Below are 8,165 nucleotides of genomic sequence, written 5' to 3'. Positions count from 1 at the left end.
TAGAGGCCCAGTGCACAAATTCATGCACCAGTGGGGTCCCTTGGCCTGGCCTGCAGGATCGGGCCAAAACCAGCTCTGCTACATCCCCTGAGGGGTCCCGGACTGCGAGAAGGATATCCAACTGCCTGCTTAGGCCTGATCCCGGTGCTCATCAGGGCACTGGCTTAGTCCTGATCCCAGTGCCATTCTCTGTAAAAGGCAGTCAGTCTGAACAACTCAGTGACTCAGGGAAGTGCAGGGAACTCAGGATGAGCCTGCCTTCGTGCTTGACTCACCCACTCGATGGTGTTCACAAGGCATATTGTGGTGGCTCAGCCCATGCACGTGCAGCAGCTGCTGAAGTTCAAGCAGCAGGCTGTGCATCAGCGGAAGGCCATCCAGCCACAAGCCGGCAGCCGGACTTGAGAGGTCCCAGACTGTGAGAGGGTGCAGGCCAGGTTGAGGGACTCCCCTCCCCCACTGCACGAATTTCGTGCACCGGGCCTCTAGTATTAGTATAAGCAGAAATAGGGATAGGGGAATACATTGTATGAGATGAGACAGATAGAGATGCATCTTGCTCCCCAGCCCTTTCCTGGTTTTATATTCTAGCTCATAGAATCCACCAGCAGCAAATAGACTGGAAGCCCACCCAGGGACTCACAGTGTCAGAGAAACTCTAGGTTTCTTTGGTGACAATGGCCAGACTTTTTTATAAATCTTCACTTCAGGATATTTTTTCCACTGACCTTTAGAGAGAGAGAGTAGAAGAGAGGGAGGAGAGAGAGAGAGAGAAATGTCAATGTGAGAGAGACACATTGCCTAGTTGCCTCCTGCGTGCCCCGAGCCAGGAATCGAACCTGCAACCAAAGTACATGTCCTTGACTGGGAATCAAACCTGAGACCCTTGTGTCTGTGGGCCAACGCTGTAACCACTGAGCCAAATAGGCTAGGATGGGCCAAGTTTTTTTAACTCCTGGCAAATCTTAGGTCCCTAAACACAGTGAATCAGTCCTCACAGGGATACACTAGAGCAGTCATTCTTATACTTTTATGTATATAAGAAGTTTATTAAAAGTACCAATTCTTGGGCTTCATACCCAAAGAATATGATTCTATCTGGGATTGGGCTGGGGAATTCACATTATTAATGAATGTCCCTGGTGAGTCACATGTAGGTGATAGGGAACCCCACTTTGGGAGACATACGTAGCCTTTAGGGAAATTATTAAATTCCTTAAGGGCCAAATGGGTTTGGCTCAGTGGATAGAGCGTCGGCCTGCAGACTCAGGGGTCCCAGGTTCGATTCCGGTCAAGGGCATGTACCTTGGTTGCGGGCACATCCCCACTGGGGGGCGTGTAGGAGGCAAGCTGATAGATCTCTCTCATTGATGTTTCTGGCTCTCTATCCCTCTCCTTTCTTCTCTGTAAATAATCAATAAAATATATTTAAAAAAAATTCTTTAAGGACTGGCAGCAGGACTGCATTGTCCTCACAGTATCTAGCAGTGTGTAGGGCACAGAAGAGGAGCTTTGCCGGCCTCGTCTACTAGACCCAAGAGGCATGGGTCTCCAGAGCCAAGGGTTTGATGCAGGCTGTGATTCCAGAGACTGACCTGCCTGCGTTCCCGCTCCCCTGCCCCTTGATTCTTCTTGATCCTGCTTTGCACCGACTGGGGCAGCCTTCCCCAGACACTGAGCTGGCAGTGGAACATGCCCGGGATCCCCTGTCAGTGCCCCCTGTTCAGCCAGAGAGTTCTGGGCGCCTCTGTGGGGGTGAGGGATGTGCCAAACGTTGGAGAGAGTGTTTATTAGGCTTCTCCATGTTTATTTTCCTCCTTTGATCGCCTCAGGGCAGGGAGTGTTCTGGGAGCCTCAGTGAAGCAGTTACACTTTGCTGGCACCTTGTGTGACTCATGTGTCTCAGGGCCTCACACCCTCCATCAAAGGCCTTGGAATCGTCAAGGTCAGGATATTTAAAACTGCATTCTTGGGAGCGCTCTGGATCTGCCGACTCAGCTCGGGGAGAGGGAAGTGCCAGGGACAGCTGTCGGTGCTCGTGCCACCATGTATGGCAGGCCTAACAGCACACACCAGTTACGGGTATGCTCATATTGTTGTTTAGTTCTAGCTGGTGATGCCCAGGGACCATATATTTCTCTTTATTCATTATCCTAAAGATTTAATTCAGCACCTACTGTGTGCCAGACACCGGGGAGGATACAAAGATGTGTAGACACGATCCTGCCCCAAATGAGCTCCCAGACTAGGAAGCAACATAGAGGCCCTGCAGAGAGACTCATAGTTATTATAAGCTCCCTCTGGAGGGGTGTCCAACTGGGAGCGGTGGAGATGATGGTGGGGTACAGGGAAAAGTTCTGGAAGCAGGGTCCTGGGTGGAATATATAAAGTTAAGCGGAAGTTGCCCAGGCTACATTCGGTTTCTGGCAAAGATGGAATAACAGGGATGGAATTTACCCTCCCATCTGGAGCAATGAAAAAGTTGTATATGAAGCAATAGTTCTGGCATCAGACAGCACAGGACAGTGATCCTCAGGGGAGGGGAAACAAATGAATGAGCCCTGTGGCCGCCCCAGTGTACTGCCTGGAGAGTTTCAAGGCTGCAGCACAAAGAAGAGGAACCCAGGTGGGGTCCAACAGTTTCTCTGAGTTGAAGAGATGGAGCTAGTAGTCCGTTGAGGTCATGGCAGCTAGAGTTTTCAAGGCAGAGTGCCAGAGAGGAGTGAGAGGTGGAGAGAGGAAGGAAGAGAGAGGAGGTTGTAGGGTTAGATGGGTTGGGGAGAAAGATACCCAGGAATCTGCAGAGGGTTCCCTTGAGTCTTTAGCTGAGTACTGCTCAGAGCATTTTGTAACGAAACTACTTAGGGAAACAACCACACAAAAGCAGGGGAAATAATTCTTGGAGCTCACACGAGGCCAAGAACATTTATGTTCCCATTAGCCAGAATGGCAACCCTCATACGTCACAAGGCTTCTGATGGAGTACTCAGAAGGGGATTACCTCAGTAGCAGGTTAGTTCTTGAGGAGTTGATATTCTGGTCCCAACTAGCAAAGCTTAAAAGTGAGACTGATCCCCTGACCGGTTTGGCTCAGTGGATGGAGCGTCGGCCTGCGGACTGAAGGGTCCCAGGTTCAATTCGGGTCAAGGGCATGTACCTTGGTTGTGGGCGCATCCCCAGTGGGGGGTGTGCAGGAGGCAGCTGATTGATGTTTCTCTCTCATCGATGTTTCTCTCTATCCCTTTCCCTTCCTCTCTGTAATAAAATCCATAAAAATATATATATTTTTAAAAGTGAGACTCAGAATCAAACTGTTTCCATGTAACTTTATTGTGTCCCAGAACATAGCTCAAAAGTATTTATAGAAATACAAAAATACCCAGCACTCACCAAGGTAAAATTCACAATGTTTGCCATTCAGTCCAAAATCACCAGGCAAGCAAATAATCAGCAAAATATGACCCATAACAAGGAAAACTGATCAATCCATCAATGCAAGCAAACCCAGGAATGACACAGATGTTAGAACAAGGATATTAATAGACAAAGACATAAAAAAAATGTTATATGTTCAAGAAAGTAAAAGAAAGATTGAGCATGTTAAGTACAGGCATGGAAGATATAAAAAAGATCCAAGTCTAACTTATAGAGATGAAAAATATAATGCAAAATATTTTTAAAGAGCACTGAATGTGATTAACATCAGCTTAGACACTGAAAAAGAAAACAATAGTGAACTAGGTGATACAGTCATAGAGACGATCCAGAATGAAACACAGGAAGATTAAAAGTGGCGGCAGAGTAAATGGATGCTGCACGGACATGCTCCCAAGAACAAATTGGAATTACAACTAAATTACAGAAAAACTCCCTGAATAATCTACGGAAGACTCACAGGAGAGAACCCTGATACCCGAGGACCGAAAGTGGAGACCGCACAGCGTCCAACCACTGGCATAAACATTATGAATCCAAGCCTTTTGAGAGAAGGGGAGCTGTTCGAAAAACGAACTCTTTCCACTCCTGTAGTAGAAAAACGTTCAGTATCTTCTGAGGCGTCAACATCATCACCATCGAAGAAGAAGAAAGCAAAGCTAGAGCATGGAGGATCATCTTGCTCTAAACAAAATTCAGCAGCAGGCAAGCACTTCATAAAGGAAAGCCAGGACCACTAACGATACTACTGTAAACATTAAAAAAAGCAGAATGACAAAGCAGGCAGTGTTCCAGTTATCATGGACAGGGTAAATTTTTTGATCTTGAAAACCAAGGTACTGATAAACAGATGTCATGGTTTCATTCCATAGGCTGGAGCTCAGGGAGACCATTCTTAGGATTCCACTTCTTGTACTGCCCTTTTGAATCTACACAAAGGTAGGAAATGAATATATGTAACCAGAATTGACAGATTTATCAATACAAACCTCAATGCTAAGATTCGTTAATAAATTTATATAGGCAATCTGAGTCTTCCTTCTTTTCTGCCGGAATTAATCCCTGAATGGTATTAATTTAATAAATAAATGTAAACACACACACACACACACACAAAAGAAACACAGGAAAAAAAGACTGAGGAAAGAAAAAAAGAACAGAGCATCAGTGATCTGTGAGAAAACTTCTGAGGGCCTATGTATATTTGGAGTCCCAGAAAAAGGGGGAGGGCAGAAAATACATTTGAAGAAATAATGGTCAAATATATTCCAAGATAGATAAAAAATTATAAGCCCACAGATCTAAGATGCTCAGTGAGCCCCTAACACAAGAAACTGAACTATGCTAAAGCATATTATAATAAAATTGCTTAAATCCAGTGCTAAGTAAAATATCTTAAAAGCACCCAGAGTAAAAAGACATTTTATGTACAAAGAAACAAAGATAAAAATGACAGTAAATTTTTTTTACCACAATGAAAGCCAGAAGTTAATGGAGCAACATCTTTACAATACCGAAAGAAAAACTGTCAGCCTAGAATTCTATACCCAACAACAGTATCTTTAAAAAACTAAGGTGAAATGAAAACTTCTTCAGACAAAATGTGAAAGAATTCAGCCTGGCTGGTGTGGCTCAGTGGTTGAGCATCAAACTATGCACCAAGAGGTCACTCGGTTCGACCCTGGTCAGGGCACATGCCTGGGTGTGGGCTCAATGCCAGTGGGTGGCGTGCAGGAGGCAGCAGATTGATGTTGATGTGTTTCTCTCATTGATGTTTCTATCTCTCTTCCTCTCCCTTGCTCTCTCTCTCTAAAATCAATAAAAACACTTAAAAATGTGAAAGAATTCATCAGCAGCAGACCTGTACTATAAGAAATGTTGACAAAAGTCCTTCACATTATACTAGATAGAAGTCTGGATCTATATAAGGCAATTAAGAGCACTGGGAAGGAGGTGTTCTATGATATATAATAATATAATTAGAATATCAGTTTTGAAACCCATAATGAATTAATGGATCTAGGCAATGCTGAACAATAGCTGACAATATGACAAAAAGAGAGACAACCTTAATATTATATACATTGACAGAGGCACATTTCACCACCTATGTAAAAAACAGAAACAAAAAGAGATAATAATAGTCAAACCAGAATCTGACTTTGAGATCTAATTATCAATTTACAAGGTACACAGGGGATAAAGAAATGTGTTTAATAAAACCACTGTGTTTTACTTAAAAAAAAAGATCCAGATAGGAAATTCTGTAGGATAAACAACCAGATTTTTTTTCATAAAAAACACACACAACAAAAACAAATTGCAAGGGGGGGAGGGGAGGGAGGGATAGAGATGGAGAGAGAGAAAGAGAGAGAGAGAGAGAGAGAGAGAGAGATATGAGAGAGAGACTGACATTTACATGGAGGGGGACTACAAGAGACTTAAGAGACACATCAATCAATCAACCAACCAACCAATCACAACGTATGGATCTTGTTTAGATTCCTAGTTCAAACTCATTAAAAAGGAAATAAGACAAGACATTCAGGGAAATGTGAACACTGACAGGTACTTAAAGAATTATTGGACAGAAAAAAGTTACCCAGGCCAAGAGGACGAAGACCCTGGGCCAGCACGGAAAAGGCAGGCCGCCGTGAGGGGGGACAGTTTGGCAGTTACAGGAGCAAGGCGTTGGCTTGCCTTTCCCTCCAGGCTAGGCTGGCTGTGGAGCTCTGATTTCTGAGAAAGGAAAATGCAGAATATTGACCTGGAGACTATTTCTGTTGACTTCTCCTGGCCCCCTGGGTGGGGGGGAGCACGTTGGAAGCAGGGTCTCGTGGAGGGCTTTCACCCTCAGCAACTGGGGATGTGGACCTGGCCGCCTGGGAGAGACAGAGGCTTTGAGCACTTTAACCTCATCTCACCCTCCCAGCTCTGCCTGCGGGTGGAAGGCCAGGACTTAGCATGGAGCAGAGGAAAGAACAGAGAGAGGAGAGAGAGAGAGGAGAGAGGCGGAGAAGAGGGAAGAGAGCAGGGAAGGCTGAAGTTCAAGCTCAGTATGCACTCAGTGGCTTTAAAGTACCAATTGACTTTGGTCTCTAAACATTAAGAAGGATGCTGCCCTCCTCCCCTTGTGCTCTGTTCAGAGACAAGGTGCCTGGGAGAGGGAGAAAGGGGACGCTCGGGCCACAGAGGCGAAGGGGCTTGCTCAGGTCGACAGGCAAGTTGAGATGATGAAATGGCTGAAGGACAAGCCAGGGCACGGGGCATTTATCCCTGATCACTCAGGGTCAGTCATGTGTGCCATTGCGCCTGTGTCCTGTGGTTCCTTGCTGCATCAAGTGCCCAGTGAGAAACAATAACGAGGATTTTATTAGCTAACCCTGGAGACCCGGTGCATGAATTCGTGCACAAGTAGGGTCTGGCAGGCCCACCTGGATGGGGTAGTGGGGGGCCAATAGGGGCGGGGCCAGTCTGAGAGAGGGGCCCCAGCCAGCCCTGCTCCCTGGTCGAACTCCCAGTGGAGGGGATAATTTGCATGTTAGCCTTTGATTATATAGGATTATTGAGCACCCATGATGCCAGTCCCTATTCGAAGTGTTTTACAGGTTAATTCACTTCATCTTCTCAACATCTTTGAGCAAGGGACTATTATTAAACCCATCTAACAGATGATGTAGCTGAGCCCAGAGAGGTTAAGTACCTCACCTAAGGTCACACAGATAGGAGGGGCCCAGCGGTAACAGAACCTAGAAAAAGTCTAGTTTCAGAGCTTCAGCTCTTCCCAACTACCCTGGACGGCAGTGGTGAGCTGGTGCTGCTGAGTGACTGCAGCCCACTCCCCCACAGAGCTCTGCACTGGGCCTCCTCCCCCCCAGAGCAGCTGGGGCCCAGGCTGGAGCTGAGGCCAGAAGAGACCTTGTGGTCACACTGGAAAAGCCACCCTGCGCAGGAAAGGCTGCAGGGCCCCGGGCTGGAGAGAGTTGCCAAGAACAACAGCGGGCCTGCCCTAAACTGTTCTCAGCTGCTCAGCCTGGATGCAGGGCTGCGTGTCCGCGATGCTTATCAGCTCTCCGAGGGCGAACTGAATTGCGAGCATTCCAATCCCAGGCTGTGATGAGGGGCCTGGGCAAGGGGTGTCCAGGCAGCATTCCGCCAGGGCGAGCGAGGGGGGTGGGGTGCTGGGGAGGGCCGCCCTCCCGTGAGGCCCAGCCTTGCTCGGGGTGGGCAGCGGGTCCCCTCCCCAGGTTCTGGCAGAACACTCTTGAACAATTTGGCCTGAAATAGCGTAAGAACTTCTTTCCCATTTTTTTTCCAGGCTTTTGGATGAAATTATATTTTACAAATGACTCATTATTATATTTATAGCTTCTCTCCAAATGATTCAAATTGTGGTTTGTCGCCTCCCTGTCTCTCAGCTCCCCCAGCTCGCCGGGAAGAGAGGCTGTTGACGGCGCGGCCAGGTGTGGCTGCGAGCGCTGCCCTGTAATTACCTTCCCCGCGCCCTGACAGGCACGGGCGCACGCAGTCAGGCGGCCTTTGTTCCAGCTTGTTGTTGGGGGACAGTGCCCGCCAGGAACTCGGCTTGGAAGCTGCTCCTGTAGGAAGTGCCTGTGTGTGTGTGGGGGGGGAGAGGGTGGGCGGCCGAGGGGGAGGCCTGTTCTGGGGAGGCTGAGACAGAGGGCGCCTTTGTGAGCGCACAGGCTGGAGAGGCAGGAGCTGCCCGGTCC

General features: G+C 47.4%; 1 long non-coding RNA gene across 1 annotated transcript; it reads right to left on the bottom strand.

The window, feature by feature from the left end:
• Window positions 1-3,309: 3,309 nt before the first annotated feature.
• LOC107182071 lies at window positions 3,310-8,158 on the bottom strand. The gene is made up of 3 exons (XR_001512787.1): window positions 7,929-8,158; window positions 6,038-6,174; window positions 3,310-4,364 (listed from the first exon to the last, which is right to left on the bottom strand). It is a non-coding gene; the product is annotated as an uncharacterized LOC107182071 (long non-coding RNA).
• Between the last annotated feature and the right edge of the window lie 7 nt (window positions 8,159-8,165).

This window comes from Myotis davidii, unplaced genomic scaffold, assembly GCF_000327345.1.
Source record: "Myotis davidii unplaced genomic scaffold, ASM32734v1 scaffold1134, whole genome shotgun sequence".
Taxonomy (NCBI): domain Eukaryota; kingdom Metazoa; phylum Chordata; class Mammalia; order Chiroptera; family Vespertilionidae; genus Myotis; species Myotis davidii.
The sequence above is the reverse complement of the archived record's forward strand: the minus strand, read 5'-3'. Positions and strand labels throughout refer to the sequence as shown.